Source organism: Petaurus breviceps, unplaced genomic scaffold, assembly GCF_028583685.1.
Source record: "Petaurus breviceps papuanus isolate PSGF00001 unplaced genomic scaffold, PetGlider_PUasm1.0 185, whole genome shotgun sequence".
Classification (NCBI taxonomy): Eukaryota; Metazoa; Chordata; class Mammalia; order Diprotodontia; family Petauridae; genus Petaurus; species Petaurus breviceps.
The window spans coordinates 5907509-5932959 of NW_027185797.1; the positions used below are offsets into that span (position 1 = coordinate 5907509).

Consider the following 25451-nt stretch of genomic DNA (forward strand, 5'->3'; position numbering starts at 1 on the left):
AGAGAGAGAGAGAGAGAGAGAGAGAGAGAGAGAGAGAGAGAGAGAGAAATGAACTGTATGTACTATATTATTTTGAAGGCTTTTACCTAGTAACCATAATAATTCCCATGGTATCAGTCTACTGGTTAATGGTACCAGTTTCTGGAGGACAGGACTTCTATGGACTTGTGAAGTTCTTTTAAAAATTTGTGTTTATTTTTACATTTTTAAAAAATTTTGAGTCCCAAATTCTCTCCCTCCCTCCCTCTCCTCCTCTACCTATTGAGAAGGCAAGCAATATGATATCAGTTACATGAAATCATGGAAGATATTTCCATATTAACCATGATACAAAAAGGCAAGAAAAATAAAGTATCTTTGCCAAGAAACCCCACCCCAAAAAAGAGTTGGACATGACTGAGAATGACTAAATAACAACAAAAGTGAAATACTTAGCTACTCTGATCAATACAATGATGTAGGATGATTGCAAAGGACTCATGATAAAAAATGAGAGAACTGATGAACTCTGAGTTTGAACTGAAGTGTAATTTTTTTTCACTTTATTTGATTTCTAAAAGAAGTCACTTAAGGGTTCTAGGGCTTGATGGAGTTGTTTGATTAGGGGGATATCCTGGGTCAAATTACAGTGGGGTTTTTTGGAGAAAGGAACAGAATTCAGAAGCCAGCATCTCTATTTCACTCCCCTCTTTGACCTATGAGAGGAAAATGTGTACTGTAACTATGTCCTCAAGACAAACCCTCAAATGACTGGTGGGATACCCAGCCTCATTTACCCCTTAAAGTATCTTCTTCTTGCTATGTAATCTGGTATTTCCTTCTTCACTGGGATCTGATCTGAGAGCAATAACAGAGTGACTCTCTCACTCCTGGTATGATGTGTGCACTTTGGGAAGAGAACATGAACAAAAAGAATGCCATAATTTTAAAAGAAAAACTTTCTCCCCATTCTCAGCCAGCTATTAGGCTTTCTTCTCCCTTATTCCCTCCCCACACAAAGTTCATAGAACTGGTATTTTTCAAAATGAGATGAGAAATGTTTGAAGAATGAATAAAAAAATCAAAGGATGGCAGAAGAAAAAAGAGCCCTAATGGAAGTGATATTTTTGTTCATAGAGCCCTTTTCTTCATTCTGTGTGTGCACATGCATGTGTGTGCACATAAATGTATGTGCAAGTGTGTGTGTGTGTGTGTGTGCATAAGTGTATGTGTGATAATAAGAAATAACCCTCCAGTAGAGAGATGGCTTGAACTCACAGTCCGTATAACCACAGACCTTTGTCTCACTGACCTCAGTGGTTTGTTATCATGCACTCAGGATATGGGCTTGAAAGACTAGGCAATTTTCAAATAAGAAAACACAAACTGGAGGCCTTCAAGAGCTAGAATGGTGGAAGCTTAAGTAGGTGATGGTCCAGGGCACAACACACACAACAAGGCATTCGTTAGTATTGCTTTTCATATATGGGCATCTTTAATGTCAGAAAATGACCTTCTCCATGACATTCACTTTAATTCACACACATAACAGAAATGGCTTAAAACTCCCTGTGGACAGTAATCCATAGTGAGCACAATTTTCAAACCTTGGCTAGGACACACAAATACCTTCATAACTCTGTTTCCAGTAGTTCCCCAAACTGCACAAAATCTTAACAGTGCTATTCTTGAAGTGGAAAAAGTGCTGGCTTTGGAGTAAGAAAATCAGGCTCATGTGCCAGCTTTGTTATTTTGATCCATGTGACCTTGGGCAAGTCACTTTACTTTAAGATGTTTCAGTTTCCTTATCTGTAAAATTAGGCATATTGGATTTGATGAACTCTAGGGTCTCTTTCAAATTGGTTTATGAACATAAGATAGTTAAGTATGGTATTCAGAAAAATCAGCTGTAGCCTTAGGCAAAATATGTCTTGGGACCCTCATGTTTCCCTTTCTGCCTTTTCTTCTCTCTCCATGGTATTATCTTCCCTTTTAGAAAGTGCTTCCTCCCATTAAAACCTAATCCCAGGAAAGGATGTTCAATTAGTCATTTATACGTCAATGTGAATTTAAGTGAATACTACTCATATCTTTTCCCCATTAACACTTATAGAAGCATTTAAGATTTCTAAATATTTTCATCAGTACAACTTTATGTGACGTAAGTACTACAAATACTGATTACAGATGAAGAGACTGAAGCTTAGTGTGGTTAAATGTCTTGATAAGATCATACAGCTTATAAACAGCAAAGCCAGGTGCTAGATTCTGTTGCTAAGTCTATAAACAAGGAAGAACATGACCTCTGTGGTTTCTAAGAGGAGTCTATGAAAACTGGAGGGATTTGGATGCTACCTACCTGTAGCTTTGAGCTACTTGGGAGCAACAGGACTTTATGAAGAAGCAACCAGAAGTTGGGTAGAGCATGGGTCAAATCACAAGCATCAGAATACACAATAAGAGTATAACACAGCCTGTAAAAGATAGGGATGTTAGTTCTGCTCTGGTGATTCTTTAGCATTTATAAAATCCAGTTCTTTGTTTTTAAGTAATTAGGTCCATCTTGGGTGTCAGGAGAAATGCTGGAGGGAGAGAAAGAGAGAGAGACATGTTAATTTTAGAAAGCACATGAAAGAGAAAAGAATTTATTAGTGAGTTATCAATAATCACAGGGCGAGATTCAAGGTTCTCATTTTACACATATCCTTGAAAATAAATTTGGCTATTTACAGCTATCCCATTGCCTAGTTGAGTATGTTATCTTCCTCCTGCTCCAGATGAAAAACAATAGAAAATAGAAACCTAATTTAAAAGCTAGTGGCTCAGCCTGAGTCACTCTGAGCAGGATCCAGAGTTCTCTGGGCAGGGCAGGAATTCTTTGCTTATTCCTTCCCCTATTCTCTGTGTCATCGGTTGCCATTTCAAAGAAATGCTATCCATCGCCTTGTAGAGAGCCTCGTCTCTTTCCCTTTGTTCCTTGGCCCCATTCCAGAGTTTGACTTATCACTGATGTGAGATGCCTGTAGTGTTGGCATGAGATACTGAGAGGAAGCTTCCCCGTGTGTTATCCAACCTCAGTCCATGTTAACCAGTCGTACTAGGGTACAGATATAACCCACGTGGGGGTGCTAGTAGCTCCTGCGGTATGTGGTTATGGGTTGGATTATTGAAACAGTGGTTGTGGATGGCAGCAGCTTTGAGGTAGTTCACTGAAGTTAGCGTTGGAGGTGTGTGAATAAGACAAGGGGGAAATGCCCACTAATTATGGCACAGTTGTTGAAGGAGGAAGAGAACGGTTGTACACTTTAGAGATGAATTATAGCTTGGAATTTAAATTTAAATCAGCATTTATTAACTGGGTTACCAGGTACCTGGTTGCATTTATAACCAACCCTTGATGATTAGACAGAAGTGGCTTTGTAAGGGTAGCTTGGCATCATGTCAAAAGCCTCTCTTACTTTATCATAGGTGTCTTGCATTGAGAGAAATGCAGGTTTCTGGTGTAGGGCTGTGCATGTGTTTCACAGACTGTGACAATGGTCTGCCAGTGACTTTCTGTTTCTAATTAGAGAGCTGAGGCCTGCTGGCAGAGAAATGCAGATTTATTACAAGTTGTGTATGTGTGTGTGTAGTTTTAATATGGGAGACCAGTGATGACTGCTGGGATTTTTGTCTCCAGAGTACAGGACTCCCCTCTGCTCTCTATGCTTCATTCTTCTGGTCATGGTGCTCCTGAAAGTCCACTGGATTCTGCTCTCCTGCTCTTCCATTTCCTAGCTCTGTGACCTCCCTCTGGTCACTTAGCATCTCTAGGCCTCCGTTTTCCTCAGGTGGAAAATGAATGTATAAGGTCTCTTTTAGCTCTAAATTATTCTAAGGTTAATGATAGTAGTGAGTCTGTGGTTCAGTGGAAAGACTGCTAAACTTGGAGCAAGAGGACCTGGGTTCTACCACTGATTACCTACGTCACCTTTGACAAATTTCCTCATTCTTTGGGTCTCACTTTCCACATCTGTAAAGTGGGAATGGTAGCTGGCTTCAATGATCTCCAAGGCCCCTCCCAGCTCTAGGTCTCTGGTCTTATGAATATTGCTTTTCCTTTAAATGCCCATAGTCCAGCTACACAAAGCAGAAGCCACCCTAATAGCCCCTATAGAGCATTAGTGGGGCAGATGATCTTTATCCCATTACAATCTCATTGGACTTAGAAATGGGGAACTGTGGTCTGTAAAAGCTCTCTTTTGTTCCGTTATTTATTGACTTGGTTTGATGGAGCACTAACAAGAGGGGATGAAACTTTGGAATAGACCTCCCCTCACTGACCTATAAAAACAGCCTTGACTACAGGAGGCCCTGAGACAGGGTACATGGTACAGTCTCAGGAAGTAGAATCTTTCCCAGCTGGACTTTGTGCTGAACAGGTCTAGATTCCAATATTTGTGATTCAACCTGGCATTTGTAATGTAATGCCAAGCAAAGGCAACTTCCCAGGTTCAAAATACCAGCATAGGTGCTCTCTGTTTTATTCAGTGACAAACCAAGAACAGAGAAGATCAAAACATGACATCATTCCAAATTACAGCATTTACTAAGTGTGATTAAATAATCTCCAAGTACTACCCCACCCCAGGACCTTCCAATCATTCAATCAATTACAAAGTCCCAGTTCTAAATACTTCTCCACCCCTAGGCTATACCTTAATTAAGTCCACAACAAAACCCCTCTTCTCAAATGGAGATTAGTTTCCAAACATAGGTAAAGTACCTTCATTTGTCAATCACAGAGCACAATAAGGTCAAAAGTTCCCCACCCCTGGATCACAATTGAATCTACCCCAGAGTTACATCAAGTTTAAACACAGCGCTTAATACCCAAATGGAGGTCTTTTCTTCATCTTGACACTAGGCAAGTTCTCAGCAATCTTAGTTCCTGGGGAGACAAGGCTTAGCAAGGCCATAAGATACATTGCCAGTCCCTTCATGAATTTATCCTCTGTCTGTAGAACAGTCCTAGAACCCCTGAACACATTAGCAAAGCCCTCTCCCAGGATTTCTGTAAACATACAACAAGAAAATCCTTCTTCAGGGCTTCTGAACCAACAGAAAGGCTCCCAGACCCCTGCAACAACAGCACTGTCCTTCACCAGTGTACAGTATTCATTCTGTCTGCAGGACAGTCTCCAGACCCCTGCAACAACAGTACTGTCCCTCACCAGTGGACAGTATTCACTCTCTGTCTGCAGGACAGTCTCAGGGCTTCTTAGTGAACAGCCAGGTTCCAGGACTTCTTCAACAAAAGGACTGTCTTTCACCAGTGGACAAATCTGGCAAAACAACATCAAAACAGACAGACAAAGTACCAGCAAAACAGCCATGTCTCCTCAGTCCTTGGCAGCTCAGGGGGCAGGTCTCAAAAGTCCAGGGCAATTCAAAGCGGCCACCAGCAATTCTCTTAGTCTCTCTCTCTCTATGAGGTGCTGCTTCCAAAAAGATCTTCTGCCTCTCTCTAGTGTCTCTCCAAATCTACATCACCAGCTCCTCCCAGTTCAGGACTTTCTTTTCACATCAACAAGCCCATCCCACAGGTGGGATTAACAAACTCTGGGTTTTAACACAATCAATTTGAAAACCAAGCCAATACAGGGGAATCTTTAATTGCCATTACTATCACAGCATTGCAGACCCCATTGTGATGTACATGTGTTTTCAGGGCATGTTTTCATAGAGCTCTTACCCAAGTTAGATTTGACATTGTCCTAAAGGATCAAGTAAGATGTGAACATAGTTACACGTTTGAGTAATTCATCCTTTTTCCCTGCCCCCATCCCTTTTGTGGGACCAGACTGTTGATTTCATTGACATAAGGATTCCTGTGAGAAAGGTATCTTTCAATGTAGATTGACAACTGTTCTGTAGCTTTTAAGTCTTAATATTCTAGAAGGGTCAGGTATGTCAATTGATGCAATTTAAAATATTTTTTCTTTTAAATCTATTTACTTTTAGTTTACAACATTCAGTTCAAAAATATTTTTTGCCATAGTTTACCATAATTTGCCTGAGTAAATGCACTCTAAGTAAAAATAATTACAAGCAATGGAATATTATTGTGCTATAAGAAATGACAAGCAGGATGGTTTCAGAAAAGCCTGGAAATTACATGATCTGATGCAAAGTGAAGTAAACAGAACCAGGAGAATGTTGTATACTGTAACAGTGATATTGTACCATGAAGAGCTGTGAATGACAGCTATTTTCAGCAATACAATGATCTAAGACAATCTCAAAGAACTAATGATGAAGCAAACTATCCATCTCCAGGGAAAGAACTGATATTGTTTGAATACAGACTGAAGCATGATATTTTCACTTTCTTCCATTTTTCTTTTGTTCCAATCTTCTTGTACATAATGACTGCTATAGAAAGGTTTTACATAAGTGCACATGTATAACCTATATCGGATTGTTTGCCATCTCAGGGATGGGGGAGGGGAAGGAAGGATAGAATTTAGAACTCAACTTTAAATAAAAATGTTAAAAATTACAAGCAGATATAATTTTATCTTGAAATAAAATATTCATCCTGTTATCTCTGTATTCTTTGCCTTGTGGATAAAAACAAATGCATTGTAGTATTTAAGCAGCTGTACCGTTTGGAAGTATACTTGAATTCCTATCCTAGAGCATTGCCTGGTGAGAAGGTGGGGGACTCAGTGAGAGGTTATAATGATAATAACTAACATTTATATAGCCCTTTAAGGTTTATAAAGCTATTCACCTGTATGATCTCAGTTGATCCTCACATCAGCCCGGGAAGGTAGGTGCTTCATTATAACCCCATTTTACAAAAGAGAAATCTCAGACGGAGAGGGGGACAGTGGCTTGCCGAGGTAAAAAAGCTAGTAAATGTCTGAGAAAGGATTCCCTGACCTGATCCGATTTTCCAGGTCTTCCTGACTCCAGATCCAGCTTTACGTCCACTACGGTCAAGGTTAAATGATTTGTCCAATAGGTATAACGGTAGTTAGTGACAGAGGTAGGATTAGAACTCAGGTGCTTTTTGATTACCTCTAATTTAAAAAGAAATCAGAGGGGGGGGGGTGGATGGATAAAAATGGACAATTCTTGTGTCACTTTGGGAGGTAAGCAATGGGAAGGGGAAGGTTGGGTGCGAGTTCCTCATGTCTCTGGGGATGACCACACTCAGGTTTGGGGTAAGCGGAATCCCTTTGCCCGGACGGGGCTGCTATCAGCCGGAACCCCCCAGGGGGCGCTCGCGAGGAGCTGAGCTCTCCACTAGTGTCTCGCTTCCGAGCAGGGCGCACGGGCTTCGTCAGAAGGTGGAAAGCTCACTAGGGGAAAGCTGCCGTCTCCCTCCCGGCCACACGCTCGCCTCCCCGCCCCCGCACGCCCCCCTCCCCTCTTCCTCTCCGCTCCCTCCCTCCCTCGGTACCACACCTCCTCTCTACTCCCGAGCAGAGAGAGCTACCCGAGCCCACACTCGCACCCGCTCAGTTCCCTAGCCCCCTGCGGATGCGCGGAGAGGATGGAGGCAGGGTACCCGGAGCCGGCAAACTCTCCAACCAGAGCCTGCGCCCTGGGTTTCTGCTAAACTGACCCGAGAAGGGAAAGGGAAGAAACATTTAACAAAACCCACCCCACCTCTTCCTTCCATCCCTTCCCACACCTACCCCAATAGTCAAGCCCCCACCCAACTAGCAGGACTGTGGTTTACTTGGGGAGGGGGGGGAGGCTGGAACAGAGGACAGACACACTACAGCTGAACCTTGGCTTTTTCTCCTGCTCCTGGACCCATCCACCCGGCCACCCAGGTAGGTAAATGCAAACTCTGCATTCCTGTGTATGTACAACGCCGTGGTTGCAAAGTCTGTATCCATCTGCTGCTGCGCAGCAAAAGGTAACTTTGGGCGGGGGGTGGGGTGGGGGGGGGATAGTAGGAAAAGGTGTTTGAAAGGTTTATTTCTCCTTTTGAAGATATGGCAAGACTAGAACTTTAGTCTATAGCATACCATTCACCCGCCCATCCCCTCCTTACCAGCCTCCTAACTCTGGGAACTGGAGAACACAGATGGGAGGAGGGAGACCGAGGTTGTCAGGGATTTGGGGGACCCAGGAGGTCGGAAGCAGGAGCGCGCCAGAAGGGGACAGACCAGTAGCGACTTCCGGAGAGGGGTTGTTATGGGGAACCTCCCGGGGGTTGGAGGAGGGAAGGAGTCCTAGGCAAAGTTGCTGCTTCTTCATCCGACCCGCGGGTGTGGGGAATTGCGATGGCAACCAGCATCATCCTGATGTATCTGGTGTTTGCTTCTGTCTTCTCCCTACCCCCACCCACCTCCACTCCCATCTCCTCTCCACTTTCCCATCTCCATCTCCATCCTCAAACCCTCCCCTTATAGTGAAGTCCAGATGAATTGCATTGCAATTCATTACATTGCATCTGGGCCTCCTGTGATTAAGACCAGTCAATAGTTTTGCATCTCTCTTGATAGACCTGAGCTGAACCCCCTCTGTACTCCTTGCCTTCGCTAAAATGAAATGGAAGGGGCTGAAGGAGGAGGGAGGTGACTGGGCGGCAAAGGGCGGAGCGGGGCATGGGAGACTCTAGAAAGGTTAAAAAACAGCTCAAGTTCCTTCCTTAGCTGCCTAGAACATAGTCCCAGGAGTCCATGCCTAAATGGGTGCTGAATAGATCACCAACCAGGTTCCATTAGATGGTTGAAGGAAGGGCAATAGGGAAAAGACTCTGCCCTCCCTAATTGCAAAGCGGGATGGGTGCATGGTCTTGGTTGTGTTTTACACAGTGCCTAGAACCTTGTGGGTGCTCAGCAAATGTTACAGTAGAGAATGTGGAGAGGGGTTTAGTGGATCGCATCGTACCCTCCTTCACTTCTGCTTTTCCTTTTAGAAAACCATCTCTGAAAGACACCGTGAAATTTGTAGCTCCTTAAGGGATAGTCTCAGAGCCCTTCTCTATTCTGGTCTTGGACCCTTTCACCCCTAAAGCAGTGGGTGCTCCGAATTCTGAGCCCCATCCCTCTCAACCTTCGCGCCATCGGAGAGCTGCATCTATAAATAATAGGTTGCAGAGAGCAGGACCGTGGACTCTTGCATAACCGGCAAGCTCCCGTTGCGGAGATGGGTAGTGATGTGAAGTGAGATGGGCCGTCTAGGAGAGCTCCAGTGGGAACAAACTGAAGGACCAAAGTTCTCTCAAAACACGTGTAAACAAACCTCTTGTATCTGTGAGGAGGAGTCTGGCTGGGCAGTAGCGAGCATGCCTTGAGAGTTATTAAAGTGCATATTTGGAGAGGTGACAGGATTCATCCCAGTTTCGTGATGAAAACGCAAAAAAAAAAAAAACCCACAAAAAAAACAAAACCTGTCTTACTCTGTTTCCCTTTGCCTAACTTTCTGGCTTAGCAGTTGGTACTCGGTTTCCTCGGCTGTAGTTAAGCCAAGAACAGCGATTTAGACCCAGGCTGCTTACTTGCTCTGTCCAAGGTACCAGTGTAGCTAAAAGCCTTATACACATCAATGCAGTACTTAAATAAGGGCTTGCTCAGGCAGAACTACTTCGACTTCCGTAGAAATGTTCTATTTTCTTCAGCTGTCCTCTTCTTTGTAATTTCCCACCACCAAAGGATTAATTATATCCCCTCCCCCCCTTCATTTATATTAAATAGCTCCTCCTGGAAGCTTGTCTTTATCCCTGGGAAATGTCTTTATCTCTTTCACCACTACCAGTCTCTGCTACTTAAATATACATTAATTAACATTTGTTGAATGAATGAATATTGGATTTCACAATTCCACCTCAACTAGGCACAATAGTGGTTTTATGTTTCACTTGAATTTAAATGTAAGCAAAAGTGCTTGAAATCGATCAAACATTCTGTACAAAGAAAATCATGCCACACCTTAATGTATAGGAAAGGCCCTTTAAAAAATTATTACTCAGAAGATATGACACGAGTCGGCATAGTGGCTTTCTATGTGTCTCTGGACTTGACCAGGAAACTTGACATCTAAGAATTTCAATTTTCCAACTGAGTTCTGAGTTGAACACATTTTTTGCTGTCTATTTTTTTTAAAGACAGGGAAAAACTGACAAAGAAGCTGTAACCTCTCAGTGTTCTAAACATGAAGAATGTCCTCCCATTTGTTAAGACAGAGAGAATTGGGGATCAGGGATGTATGGAAGAATTCCTAAATTAACCACCTCTGTTAGGCTGATCAGGTTATCTTCTCACCATTCCCCTTGACCAAAAAAATTGTAACAGTGACATATGATAGAATATTCTAATCAATATTAGCACCAAATAAATTCCACAGTTTTTGCTACTTAAAAGGAAATTTTGGTTCATAATGGTAATGACTCCTCACATGTGTTGAGTTAAGTAGTTATTAAGGACCCAGAAGAAAAAGGTGTGGGGTCAAACCACCACCAAATAGTTAATCTTCTGTTGCATTTTGGAGGAAGCCAGGACTGTGACACCTGTAACTATTCTCTAAATGATCAGTCACTTTTTTCTGTTCTTCTAGGCATATTTCCAGAATACTTTACAGGGAACAGGCACAGATGGGGTCCAGTAAGTTTCACAGCATGAAGCAACCACTTCTGTTTGGAGCTTCTAAATATTCCTTCCATAAAAATAGTTAGTTTGGGGTTTGTAGGTTGACTTTCTTTTGAGATTAGAAAGAAATCTTTGCTTCTCCCTCTATCTAAGTGATCATTAGCAAAAATGTGTCTTGAAATGTTGTGTTATTGTCTTGTCTTGAGGAAACACTGCTTTTCTTAAAAATAGCTTTCTATAGAAAAAGTTATCCACTCATCTAAAGTTTCTTTTCCTTTGTAGTGAGTTTGCCCTCATTTTGGAGTAGGAAACCACTAAATTTCTATTGTGATGACTCATATGGAAACAACATGGTGTAGTGGAGAGAGTAGGTTCAAATTCTGATCATGCCACTTATTGCCTGCAGACTTCAAGCAAAGAATTGAATCCACATCTACAGAATAAGAGAGTTGGACTTGCTGTCCTCTGAGTCTCTTCCAGCTCTAAATTTATGATCATGGTGTAAGGATGATCCCCGAGTCTCAAAGTTTATGCCATTGGCAAATAAATCCTGGGTAGGTCCCATGAAGCTGTAAAGTCTTAATGAATGGGTGTGGTGTTTTATTATGTGTCTGTTATCTGAGGGTGAATTTAGCTCCATTCAGGGAGATTCATCATCAGCTTTGCAGCATGGTGATGTCTTTTGCAACCACATAATACTAGAAGACCACATAGCTGTTTATTTCAGAAGTATCCACAGTGACTATATCAGAGGTCCTTGGAATATGGAGTAGGAAGCCAGGGTTTCTGACTATTCATAGATTTTTAGATGTTGTTAACCCAAGTAGGAGGAATTGTTTCTTCTCAACCATTATTATAATTTATTATTATCATTATTGTAATTAATCCTTGTGATGTGCCTACAAGGTTTTTTTTAAGAGATGTGACTTCAGAAATTATCACGACAGTAGGAAAATGAAGGATTCTTCATTCTCACCTGCATGACTCTTCCTCTCAATCTTAATAATTTAATAAAGTGGGCCCTGTAGCTATACATAACTACAGTACTACCAGCCTCTTATTGTATACCAGCAAGATCTGACAATGAAACTCTTTTCACCTAAACAAAACAAATTTAACTATCTCCCATTTAGACTAGTGAGCCCCAGGTGAGAACAATCCCCATTCTGCAATCCCTACAGAATTTTGGGTAAGAGTTCTAAGTGTAGGTCAAAGAAAAAGGAAGATCTCATGGGTAGAACTCTGAGTTCTCTTCTGGCTGATGTGAATCTGGGTAAGATTCTTTCTCAAACTCTTGGGAGACATAGAAAGAATGGGGTATATCTACTGCCTAACAGGAGAGCTGAACAAATGAAGTTCTTTCAAGTGGAAAAGTGCTAAGTTTGCTATATATTTAGCCTTTCTGTTAATGTTAAACAAATAAGCAGAAGTGCCTTTAGATTATTGCAGTATCTTAAGTTGTATTTTCCTTGGCAACCATAGCTTAGCACATTAACACACAGAATCTCAAGGCAGCTAGTAATAATGATCACATCTAAGGAATTCTAAGATCAGCTTAAAAAATGACTTTCAAGGGTGCTAACACAAAATGTTACATGGTTCAAGATAGATATGACGATATTTATCAAAATTTAATGCTCACCATTCATAATGATTGTATTACATTTTGCTGTTCTTTCCTCAAAAATAAAAAGCAAACCAGGATGAAATATTGATCACATTATTTTCATTCCTTTCAGTTGATCTCCAAGGTCTCATTATTGGTTTGTTTTCTGTTCCTGATAAATGGTACCAGTGCCTTGAATCCATTGTTTCTTGGTGCATTTGTATATGGGTGTGGCCATATGTCCAAGATCTTTATATGAGCTAATGCAAAGCAGGTATATACCTGCCATATAAGGTATAACTTATATAATTAACTAAGGGAATGTCTCAGACCTATTATTTCTTATTTTTTACTTTTATCTTCTTTATCTCTCTATTTTGCTTATCTTTATTTTTGCTTTTTCTTTGGGTAACTAGTGATACATAGTAAAGCTTTAAGTGGCATTTGTAGGATTGGTGAAGTCCTATTAAGGAAAAATATCAACACAAAGGTATACTCTATGCCTTTATAGGTATGCTAGAATAAAGGCAAGTGTTTGAGGGAGCCTTCTATAACTTGATACTTTGGTTAACACTTGAAAGGATCTGTGATTTCATCTGTGTGGGTTACACCCTCCCCACCTTCCATGATGATCATCACCATCTGTGATTTAATAGAGGTAGGCAGAATAGTGCTGTGAATATAATGCTGAACTTGGTTGCCAAATTTGAGCCATGGAACCTGAGTTCAAATTCTGCAAACACTGGATCTTGGGTAAATTTCTTAACCTTTGGGGCTTCAGGTTCCTCATCTTTAAAATAACAGGGTTGGACTAGTTGGCCTCTGTCTCTTCAAACTTCAGATTCATGATCTTTTGCAGACTCCCTGATAGTTTTTGTGGTTCAAAGAGTCATTATCCACTGGCAAACCTGGGAATTAGCCACTCTGCATTTAACCTCAGAGGGCTGACTCTCAGTCAACAGATAAGGAGTCTATCAGTGGATCCATACAGGAAGACTTTCTATCTGCTTAAGCTTGTAGTTATTGGTAGTATAAGAAAACCGCCCACTGCATCTAATATGTAAAAAGGATAAGGCATTCTCTGTCTCCCTCTGCCCCACCCCTATGCCCTGCAAGTGTCTTCTCTTGTGGTTTTCTTAGTTTATATAATTTAGAGCTGCCTTAGAAGTCACCTAATCCAACCTCCTCATTTTACACATAATGAAGTGAGTTTCCTAATGTCACCCCTTAATAAGAGAGCTGAACTTCTCACCCAGGTCCTCTGACCCCAAATTTAGTGTCCTTTTCAGTATGGCAGAGCATTTGGCTCTTCTGAAGAGATTTTTATTTTATTTTGCTTTTTGGAGGTCAATTGGGGTTAAGTGACTTGCCCAAGGTCACACGGCTAGGTGTGTGTGTGTGTGTGTGTGTGTGTGTGTGTGTGTGTGTGTGTGTGTGACGTATCTGAGACGGATCTGAACCCAGGTCCTCCGAACTCCAGGGCTGGTGCTCTATTTCTGAAGAGATTTTTAAAGGAAGTGAGGAGATGGTTATCATTCTGGAAGCAGGGAATGGAGTCTTCAGGTTTATTCCAGTCCTGTAGTTTTTTTTAGTACCTTGATCAAATGAATGGCTGCTTAGGTTTGGTTTCACCAATGTTACAAACAGCTAATGATAGTAGATTTGTAATTTGAAATCCAATTTTATTACTTATTTGATAAAGAGAGGATTACCATAGGGTAGCACCTATCAAAATGCCCAATACCCATGGTAGCTTTGTAAACATTTGTTGATGAATTGATCCAATCGACCTTGGAGCATTTGGAAGAAGGATTGGGACTTATGAGGTTGTTCTCCCTTGGAGCCTGCATAATATTTACCCAAAAGATTTTTATTAAATTTGTACTAATTCATGGTCTGGGTCCATCCCCATTAATGTGAACATTAAGCAAAGAGTAATTTTTCATGCACTGTCTACTTTCCTCTTGCTCTCTGTCAACTAAGGGCAAAGGATCTTTTTTTTTGGGGGGGGGGTTATGTATTTTTCTTCCCATTCCTTTTTTCATCTTTTATGATGACAAAACCCTATAAACTTTGCTTTTTACCTCCTGCTTGGAAATGGATGTTTACCCGGACAGAGACAAAATGTTTTTTTTTTTTTTCCTGGAAGCATCAGAAGCAGGTGGGCTTTTCAGGTGCATAGAGTAAGTGAGGAGACCTTCTCCCTTGCCAAGTGACAAACTCCTCCACCTTCTTTCCCTAATAGCTAGGGGACTAGAGACAGGGGAAGGGAAGGACACTGGCAAGAGACCAATGCAGGGCTAGTGGGGAGCAGGAGCAGCTGGTTGCAAGGAATGGATGAGTAAGAGAGCTAAGACCCTGGGAAGCCTCTGCAGCAGCAAGCCAGTCATTGCAGTGGCCTGGCACTAGAGGGCACAGGTGCACTGACAGAGTGGTGGCCTCCAGGGACTCAGCCTGGGTGTCAGGACAGTGAACTTGGCTGACCCTGGGCCAGGGGTCTGGGGTGCTAGAGCTACTCTGCAGTTCAGCCTGGGTGAGTCCCTCCACCAATAGCCCTCTTTTCTTAGGAAACTTTGGGCTGGGAAACTTCCCTGAGAACTCCAAGACCTGGCTGCTGCCTCCTTATGCAGAGGGGATGGGGTTGGGGAGCTTCCCAGTTTTGAGGTACCCCCTGCCAACTTAAGTGACTTGGCTGCTGTCTCACTTCTCTTTCGGATGCCCTACTTGTGTTCTCTTAGGGTTTCCCTTTATTTCTCTTTCCTCCCCATCCTTTCCCCAGAATTCCCCCGTATATAATATTAACCCCGTTTTATCGATGTCACTAAATGAATTGTCTGTCCGTTGTCACAGAGTAAGTGTTGGAAATGTGATTTGAACCCAGGGCACTGGTGCTACCATTGTGGAACTTTTTCCTGCTCAAAGCTCACCTTACTTTGTCTGATTACTCCTGTAAATAATGTTAGGAGAGAGGAAGGTATCTAGTGTTATTTGTTCCAAGCCTTGTGTTTTCTTATCACCTTTCAGTGATTTTCTTCACCCATCTCACTTCCCTTTTTTCCACCAAGAAAATTAAATAGCCAGTCCTTGAATTTGCTCCTCCCTTTGTCTTATTCCAGAAGTTCTCCCAACTTCTTTGTCCTCTGAGAGCATGAAGCCTTCCTCAACTGCTCAAGCCACTCCTGAACTTCCCCTACTTGGAATGCCTTTAGCACAAAAGAGAAAGCTCCATGTAATTTAGCACTTAATTGTGATTCAGTATACTGTCTTGTATCATTCAATTCAGTTGCTGTATGGAACAAATAATTATTAAGTACCTACCAAGCAAAAGACCTTGCAGAGAGAAAGAAAAGCTACAGACACTGATCTCAAGTAGTTTACCATCTAATGGGGGAGGAGTGGAAATATATTTACACAAATAATTATGATGCAAAGGAGGAGACCCTTGCAAAGGAGAAGTCTGGGTAGAAGTCCTGTGAGATATTTGAAGAGAAACAACTTTCCAGAAGGGAAGGGGAGGCTTAAGGGAATGTTTCATGGAGGAGAGACTTCCATGCAGGAAATGGAAAGAACTGATAAAGAGAATGTATATCTATATATACATACACATTTTTATGTATGTGTTTTATATATACACATATATTTATATATATAATATATACATATGTGAATATTATATATATTTATATACATATATGTATACACACAGTGTGTGTGTATGTCCAATAATAGCCATATCTAGGGTAGGGGTGGGGGGGAAGAGGAGGGAAGAGAAAAAGGAAAAAAGGAAAGTTACATGATAACTTTATCATATATTTTAAAAGTATATCAAGTTGTACATAATAGATTTGTAGTTTCATTTGCAATCATCTTTTTTTTCCTATTCTACTATGTTATGTAAATGCTTGTTTTATTTCTTAAGCTCTGAATAAAATAAATAAAATAGCAAGAAAAGAACAGTTATTATTTTATGAGAGAAAACCGTAAGGGTAGGTTGAAGCTGGATCAATGAGGCACTGAATGCCAGGATCAGAAGTTTTTACTTTATTTAGTAGACAATTGGGAGAGACTGGAGATTTTTGAATAGGAGTGACTAAGAGTAAATTGGGTCCAGCAGCAGCATGAAGCATAGATTGGAAAACAGATGAGGAAGACCTTTTAGCAAGCCATTGTAACAGTCTAAGTGAGAAGAGATGAGAACTTGAGCTGGGGGGAGGATTTCAGGGGTACAGAGAGAAAGGCACATAAAATGGACTCTTTGCTATTCATTCAGCTTGTCTTTTACTCTGCTGGATGGGTAATGGGGCTTGAGGGGTTCATGAGCTGCCAATTCCAAGACAGTGGGTTAAGAGGTGATGGCATCCTTCTCCTGTCAGGGGATTCGATCAGTTATTCCTGAAGACTGTGAAGTTTCTCTTTCATTTTCTATCTTGCAGAGGATTTTTAAAGATTGCTGAGATAAAACCTTCTTTGTGCTTACAGCTGCTAGTGTCTTCTCTATCCCAATGACCTCTTATTGGGTGTATATGTGCGTGTACTCAGACATTTTCTCCCCCAGATAGAATGCAAGCTCATGGAGGACAGGGTCTGTTTCTTATCTGCCTTTGTATTCCCAGTGCCTGCTACAGTGGCTTTCACAAAGGAGACACCTGATAGGTGCATGTGGGTTGCTTTCTTGATTGGTGATGTCTTGAGAATCCTTGGATAGGTAGAACTCTTAAGATATGGAATATTAAGTACAGGTGTGTCAGAGCTAACTGCAGAAGACCAAGTATATGGCAGTAGCAAAAAGAGTTATTTATTCCACTGCATACCTGCCTGCAATTTTTGTATCCTACTAGACAACTTGGGGGAACAATCCTGGTCCAGATATTGTCAAAACCTGATATTTCTTTGAGAAAAAAAGCTCTTTCCTTTCCTATTATTTTACTTTTCATTTTGGATACAAAGTATGTTGGATACTCTTTACCATGAGCACAGCTAGAATACAAAAATTAATTACTCCGCCACGTGATACCCAGCACCAGACAAAGTGCCAGGTCCTTTCTGTACCACTGGCATTCTGACATTTAACCTGGTATTACCCAGTGCTCCTGAAAGGGCCAGGGCATTGGCCCCCCCACTGGTACTAGAATTCACTACTGATGGGTTTTCTGTGGTCCAGTGATGCCTAAGAATTAGCATTTATGGAGCTTCCCTTTTCCAGTCTTTGAACCCTGAATGGGGTTGGCTGTTGTCCTTTGTTACCATAGAAGTTTTGAAAGCTTTCCTTTAGAACTCTCATTTTGGGGGGAGAATGGGGTTTGCCTGAGTGAGTTTGCCTGTCTTCTGCTACTTCATCCTCCCTGTTTCTGTGTGATGAAAATCTTCTTGGAAAAAAGATTTTCTTTTAAAGTGATATTCTCAAATGCAATGACCTCTGTATCCATTTCACCCCTAGACAGCAACAGTACAGAATCCTGCATCTGGAGTCAGAAAACCTGGGTTCCAAGTCCTCCTCTAACATAGCCTGAGTGACCTTGGTCAAGTCACTTAACTTTTGGGGCCTCAGTTTCCTCAGTGGTAAAATGATGTAATGAAGTAGTTGTTCTCTGAAGTCCTGTCTGGCTCTAGATCTTTGAGTTAATGCTATGATTCAATCAATGAGGAAATAGGATTAAAATATCACTCGCTGAATTAGGGGCATGCTAATAGAGGCAGTTATGATTGGCTTAAATAAATACAATCTGTATCTTTAAAAAAGTTTAAAAAAAAGAAGCCAGTTCCAAACATTTGGTCATTGTGCTGCCTTAGGTGGTCTATTTAACTTACAAGGCATTGCAAGGGAAACTTCAGAAAGTCTGCCAAGATGACATTTTGACATTACGTAATAGTGGCAGAAATAGCTCCAACCTGGAACTCAGAGGCATTTGATTCTATGCGCCTTTCCCTCCCTTCCTCCCAAATACTGCCCTTTATTATCACTCACATTCATCATTTAATGGGAATGCAAAGGTCTCAGGGAGCTTGTGGTCCTGCCTGGGCAGCCAGTAATTGTTCCATGGGCATTTTTATGCCTTTGGGAATTTTACCGGAGAAGTTTTATAGGGTCATTAAGTTTCAGAGAGTAAAGTCAAACATAGCTTTACCAGGTATAACTCAGGCTGGTTTTCATGTGGTGTGCAATGAAAACATTTATTTGTATATAGAAACCAATGAATGAGAAGGGAATAGTGTGGCCAGATACAGTTTTGAGGGTTCCAGAGGTGATCGAGTTGGTGCAGCCGATCTTTGCATCCTTGTGGTTTTTGTTGGGTCCACACTACAGCTCACAGGGCAGGGTTGTAGCACTGGAGTTAAAGGGTATGTTCCTCATCTTTGTCTCTGCCACTTAATAGCTGTGTGACTAAGCTCTGGATCTCTCTGGGCCTCATTTTCTTCTAGAAGGAAAAAAAGATAATGTACTAATCCTTTCAAGTTCTTTCCAGCTCTAAATTTTGTCGTCTATAAGTACAGTTAATTGGCTGACTTTTTGGTTTAGCTACATTACACCAGAAAATAAAAAGGTATTTGGGAATATCTGGGGATCTAATGAGTTACTCATTTGTTTGTTCAGATGTTTGTATCATAGACATGTTTGTATATATACACACAGGCAAACATATTTGTTTATGTAGGTACATAGATATAGATATATATAGACACATACATATGTGTCTATATCTAAGTATGTACTGATAGACACACATATACAATATACATAAAGACAGCATGCCCGTAAAGAATATAGTTAGCCTACAGGCAACTAGGTATTACAGAGGATAGAGGGCCAGATCTGAGGTCAGGACTACTCCTACTTCTGAGTTCAAACCTTGCCTCAGACACTTACTAGCTGTGTGACCCTGGGCAAGTCACTTAACCTTGTTTGCCTCAGTTTCTTCATCTGTAAAATGAGGTGGAGAAGGAAATGGCAAACCACTCCAGTACCTCTGTCAAGAAAACCTCAAATGGGGTCACAAAGAATTGGACATGACTGAACACACGACTAAACAACAGCAATAAAATGTGTCAGCAAGACCTGGCTTTAAGCCCCAAATCTGACAATTACTGACTGAGAGGCCCTGGGTAAGTCACTCCACCTCTTTTTAGAGACTCAAGTAACTTTCAAGACTATAATTTTACAGAGCAGTTATTGATCTGCATTGTAGAGGGAGTTTCCTGGGTGGGTGGGGGGGGGGGTGTTCAATATTACCAAGACATCACAGGTCTGGCTAACCACCCCCCTCCTCTGAAGGGGCAGCTAGGTGGTGCAGTGAGTAGAGCACCAGCCCTGGAGCCAAGAGGACCTCAGTTCAGATCCTGCCTCAGACACTTAACACACACATACACACACACAATGTGTGACCTTGGGAAAGTTACTTAACCCCAATTTCCCTCCAAAAAAGCAAAAAAAAAAAAAAGAAAGAAATATTTTATCTGAGTCTCACTGAGAAAGAGATTGGAGACAGATAGACTTGTTAGAGTGTCTTTGGACATTTTCCATGTTACCCAAGGGTGAGACTGTGCTGAACTACAGAAATAGGACCCCATTTTCCTTTGCAAAGGGAATTAAACATTATTATTTCAGAGACTGAGAGGCAGAAGGAATCTCAGAGGTCAATTCCAACCCTCATTTTCTGTGAGAAATTTGAGGAACAAAGGCAGTAAGTGGCTTGCCCGTAGTCACCCAGGTAGCAAGTGGGAGAGCCTAGACTTAAATCTAGGTCCTCTGAATCCAAATTCAGTGCTTTTGCCCACTCCAACACTACTGCTTCTCACTCCCCTTTTCTTGGGTGATTTCATTTCTCGGCTATAATTATAAGCAATGGGCTAAAATCCTTATTAGCCTTCATTCCCTTCAAATCCTGATTAGCTACAAAGTGCCTAAGGAAGGGGAAGCCATGGACATGTGCTGGGCAATCTGTATTTTCTTAAGTCATTCCTGTCACAGAAGCTCAAAATTGGACGAAACCTCAGATTTAGACCTTTGCTTATTTCTAAAGAAATGACAGATACATTGATGGTTATTTTTAGACCAGCACCTCTCAGTCAAAGCTTCTAAGAGCTCAACGAGACCTTGTTGTCCAATTTTCCTGGTATGATCATATCAGTAATATAGATGGAGTGTGGATGACTGGCTCGGGCTCTTTTACCGACGGGCGCATGCAGCCAGTCGCCAGCTCTCAGTTCCCTTGAACTGAGACAAAAGAGACAGCAAGTCAGTGCCCACAATGTCTTCGCCTACTGATAAGAAAGTAGAGACTAGAGCTGGACACCCTCCTGCGGTAAAAGCTGGTGGAATGAGAATTGTGCAGAAACACCCTCATAGTGAAGATGCCAAAGAAGAGAAAGATAAGGATGATCAAGAATGGGAAAGCACCAGCTCACCTAAACCAACTGTGTACATCTCTGGTGTTATTGCAAGGGGTGACAAAGATGTCCCCCCTGCTGCAGCTCAGGTGGCTCATCAAAAACCACACCCCTCTATAGAAAAGCATCCTTCTAGATGGAGTGTGATATGGTGGAAAGCAGTGATCAGGGAGTTGGGTTATTTGTGTGATAGAAAAGCTTGGCCAGTAACTAGCTATGTGAGCTGGGGCATGTCTCTGGGTCTCCATTTTTTCATCTGCAAAATGGTTTGGACTAGGGAGATCTTTAAAATAGTTTTTAAAATGGCACAATTCTATGAAGCACTAGACACAGCTTTACACGTGTAAGGGCATTTCTTGATGGAATGGAGCCGGTGGCTATAAGAATTCATGTCAACACACAGGATTCATGTTAACACACAATATTCTGGATCGGTTTAATTCATTTTCTCTCTATCAAAATGATTTCTGGGTCTTAGTTTCTTCTCCTTCTCCTCTTCTTCCTTCTCATCAAATATTGAGGGGTTGGACCAGATGACTTCTAAATTCCCTTGAGGTTCTGACATTCTATGAATTAATTCAATCCTTCCAACCTAGATTTCCAGACAGATTTCACATTATTCCACCTCATGTACTCTACCTTCTAGCTGAACTGGCTTCCTTGACCTTTTCTCTTTAAGAGCTGCCATCTCCACCCTCTTTGCCTTTGCATAGGCTGCTCTGCATTCCCAGAATGCTTTCTTTTCTCCCCTCTCCCTCTTGGAATTCCTAGCTGACAAGGTTTAATCCAAGTGCTATCTCTTACATCCCTGCAGACTGCATGTTGACTTCTAAGTCAACCACAACATAACATTAACTATGTTGTATTGCATTTTTATTTATTTTGTTAAATTTTTCTTGGCTGGCTGGCAGTGAGTATGACACCTCTGTACATAATCATCCCTAATCACCCTCAGTTGCTAATACACTTATACCCCAGTAACTTTGAATTTATTTGGAATATATTTTGTATTTATTTACTTGTCTACATACAGAGGCAGTGTGGCAGAGTAGATAGAAAGCTGGCCTTGGAGATGGGAAGACCTGAGTTCAAGTTTTGCCATTCTGGTTGGGGAGAGCCGATTGTTAAATTTTCAACATGAGCAGTTATACTATGGAAATTGGCAAATGCTACAAACTAGGTCCTGATTTATTGTTTTGATGATTATCAAGAAAATGATGGAGAAAATGTTAGTAATGTGGTTACACTTAAAAGTGTGTCATGTGAACTTTTTTTTCCAGAGAGTTAGTTGTTAAACATTTACAAGCATACTCCTATGCTTCTGTCGCATACTGACCATGTGATCCTAGGTGAGTTTCTTAATCTTCCAGTGCTATGGGTCATTCTCTAAGGTAATAGATACAGGAGAAGGTGCTGATCTGAACTGGTAGAGAATGTTTCCTCTGCCAATGAAATTATAGTTCCAATCTCTATCTCTTTTCTGTGTACATGTCTTTCATAGAATGTAAGCTTATTGGAGGCAGAGATTGTTTTATTTTTGTCTCTTTAGCTCCAGTATTCATCATAGTCCTTGGCATATACTATATGCTTAATCAGTGTTGGTTGAATTGAAATTATCTGTGATTTCATTGGGCAAGTTGGTGCAGTGCATGGAACACTGGGCCTAGAGTTAGGAAGACATCTTCCTGAATTTAAATCTGTCCTCAGACTATCTGTGTGACCCTGGGCAATTCACTTTACTCTGTTGGCCTCAGTTCCTTATCTGAAAGAAATGACAAAGACAAAGCAGTCTAGTATCTTTACCAAGAAAACCATAAATGGGGTCACGAAGAGTCGGACGTGACTGAAATGACTTAACAACAACACCAATGATTTCATTGGTGTGGGCACTCCTTTCATTGATGCATGTCTCAACCCTTCTACAACTTAATAAATTGTCTTTATAAACTCCCCCCCCTCCCCCAAGTAAACCATTAGCACAATGTGATGGAAAGAGAGCTGACCTGGAGATCAGAGCAACTGGGTTTGAATCGGAGCTCTGCCACTTAGTGCCTAGGTGATGTTGAACAAGTCATTTGTAGACTGAGGCACCTGAACTGGGTCCTATGATGAGCCTTTGTAAACCTACCTAGGTTGGGCCCCTCTGACAAATAATCCATCTCCAGGCTCATACTCTGGTTGGACAGACCCTTCCCTGGCTTATCCCTTGAGAATCCAAAGTCATTTCCACACCAGGATGAGCCAGAGACTTTAGGGGAAGATCAAAATACTTAGGTCCAAAACAATCATTAGATTGTGGTACTCATGCAGAGTGGATTCATCCTAATTCCATCTGATGCCTCTCTGGAGTTTCTCTCTGGAGATGAGTTGAAATAATCAGTTCAGTCAGAATATTTGTGTCATACAATTTGTTTTTTTTTCTTTTTTTAGAATGTAATTGTTACCTTGGGTAAACTCCAGATGGGCAGTTCTAGGATTACGCTATGTCTATCCCTGATACAAGTACCTCAAAGTCTAAATTCAATCCAATTCAGCAGCACACATGAATTAAGCACTTACTGTTTGCAAGGCATGGTGCTAAACACTGAGAAGGCTGCAAATAACATCACATTCCCTAGAATTTGATGGCCATGAGGGATGAGATTGTCTTACTTTGTCTGTATTCCCATACACATAGTAGGGATTCAACAAATGCTTGTTGATTAAATTAATCTCATCTCTAGCCTTCAAGGAACTCAGCCTAGTAGGGGAAATAATATATATAAATGTTGGTAGATCTGAATCATACACCTGGCTAACTTCCAGAAAAGAATGTATTTCAATGGGAGTTATGGTAGATAATTGGAATGAAGTGTCCAATACCCTCTTCATATGCTTAATAGGGGTGGAGTAGAGAAGAATGATAACTCTGATCATGGGATGAAGACCCTCTCTTGTTCCAAGTGATTTGGTAGGAGTGCTTTCCCTCTGAAGCTTCTGCCTTGTTCCCCTTGAGAAAATGGCCTCAACCGTGTCCCATTTGCTGCAGGCAGTGGGAATTTCCATATGCTAAGCACCCACAGCTTTGACCAGGGGGGGCTGATCATTTATTAATTCAGTCATTTGGGAGGGTGCTTCTCCACTGCTGAGATGTGAAGCCCAGAGGCACTTTGCTCATCCCATTCCCGGGCTGTGACGAGTCCTCCACCTCCTACTCTCAGCCACTCCAGAATTGGGAGCGCAGCTGTTGAGGTGTTCAGGTTCTGTCTGGAGCTGCTCTCCATGGTAAGTGACCCAACTGGATAGTCTTTCTGACGGAAAGAAAGAGGATTATGCTGGTGCCTGAGGTTGGGACTGGGGAGAAGACACGATTCCTTATTAGCACTTCGTTTAATTCCTACCCAATGAATTCAACAACTATTTGCCAAATACTTGCTGTGTACAAGGACTTCTGTTTTGGGGCCACATAGCAATTTCCCCATTCGGGTGGTTATAAAGAATATTCTTAATCTTGAAATAAAATGCGTGATGTGTGTTTTAAAGTTCTTACACTGCAGAGTTCGACTGATGGAAGGTATATTTTTAAATACGCATTCACCTAGCACGCGTAGCTGGTAGTGATTATACCTGCTCTTTCTCAGGGAAGCCTCTTTTGACCTATCAGCACTGGGACTAATGTTAGTTAGATCCTTTAAAAAAAAATCCCATCTTTTTGGTTAATGTGACTGCCTAGCAGAGGGGTGTAATTTTTAATGTCAAGTAGAAACATTTATGGCAATTTCCTTGAACATGGGAGAAATGTACTTCATCTTGGCTCTTTATTAGGGTCATTTTTAAACTAAGTGATGTCTGTGTGTGTGTGTGGGGGGGTGTTTACCTCTCCAGACGTACCTCTGGGTATGTAGATCATTCTCTGTCTGTCTGTCCCCAGACTCCTTTTTCAGATTGATCCTGCTAAAGGCTGATCCAGGACTCTAACTACTTTCCCTCTCAGTATCATCTAAAGTCCTGTAATGAAACAACAATAAAATGACTATTTCTGCCACTTGTTAGGGGGAAAAGTCCTAAAACATGTCACAGGTAAATGGCGAGAAATCCTGCTAAAACTGGCTATGATTTATGGACTTTGCTGATGAGGATGTGGATATTTTCTTTTCTGCAATTGGATCTAACAGGAAATCATGAAGCAGTACCCACATCCCTTTGCCTTGTAAACACTGATGTTTGCCAGGACCTCAGAGCTTTTTTTTCTTCCCATTTTCAGGTTTAGCAAATTTTTATAAACTTATAAAGAAGGAGGTAATGGAGAAAAATCCATTCAAGATAAGACATGATTCCATGTCCTTCTGTATTTGTGTTATGATTAACAGCTGTACGGGCTGCAAACAGCTTTTGAAAAACAAAGTGATAAGGCAGATTTACCCCATCCTAGGGTTTGATGCTCACTCAGCTGGATCATATTTATTTTTCTGTGCTTTGTCTTTTTCTGTGGCAGGTGAATTAAACTTCATGTCCTTGTAATGCTTTATTTGGGTTTAGTTGTGTCCTTACAGGCTGGATCATTTTTTTAAGCACTTGAGTGCAAATTTAAAGACAACAGTGGGGTGAATTGAAAGCACTCTCTTCTCTCAAGCCACTCAAGTTATTTTTGTAGAATTAGAGTTTGGATGAAAAGATGTGAAAAGAGGCTTTCCAGGGCTTGCTCAGTCTGATGTAGTTGGCTTTAATTGGGAAGCTAGAGACTGGGCAGGGAATGTGTTGAAGAGTGTGTCTGAGCTGCACCAGTACCTTCTTTCCGTCACCACCAAGAGCCCAAGTTAAAAGGGGGGGGGGTGGAGGGGAGAGAGAGACAGAGACAGAGAAAGGGAGAGAGAGAGAGAGAGAGAGAGAGAGAGAGAGAGAGAGAGAGA

At 41.5% G+C, this 25451-nt stretch overlaps 1 protein-coding gene across 2 annotated transcripts in view; it reads left to right on the forward strand.

Annotated features, from left to right (window-relative positions):
* Positions 1–25451, forward strand: part of CPNE4 (copine 4) — a 679918-nt gene that overhangs the window by 230991 nt on the left and 423476 nt on the right. Inside the window, exon 1 of one of the 2 annotated variants that reach the window (XM_069088382.1) lies at positions 7385–7808. The exons of the other annotated variant lie outside the window; for it this stretch is intronic. The gene's annotated coding sequence lies outside the window, so the exon portion shown is untranslated. Of the gene's footprint in view, positions 1–7384; positions 7809–25451 lie in introns of those variants that run through there. 2 annotated transcript variants of the gene reach the window in all.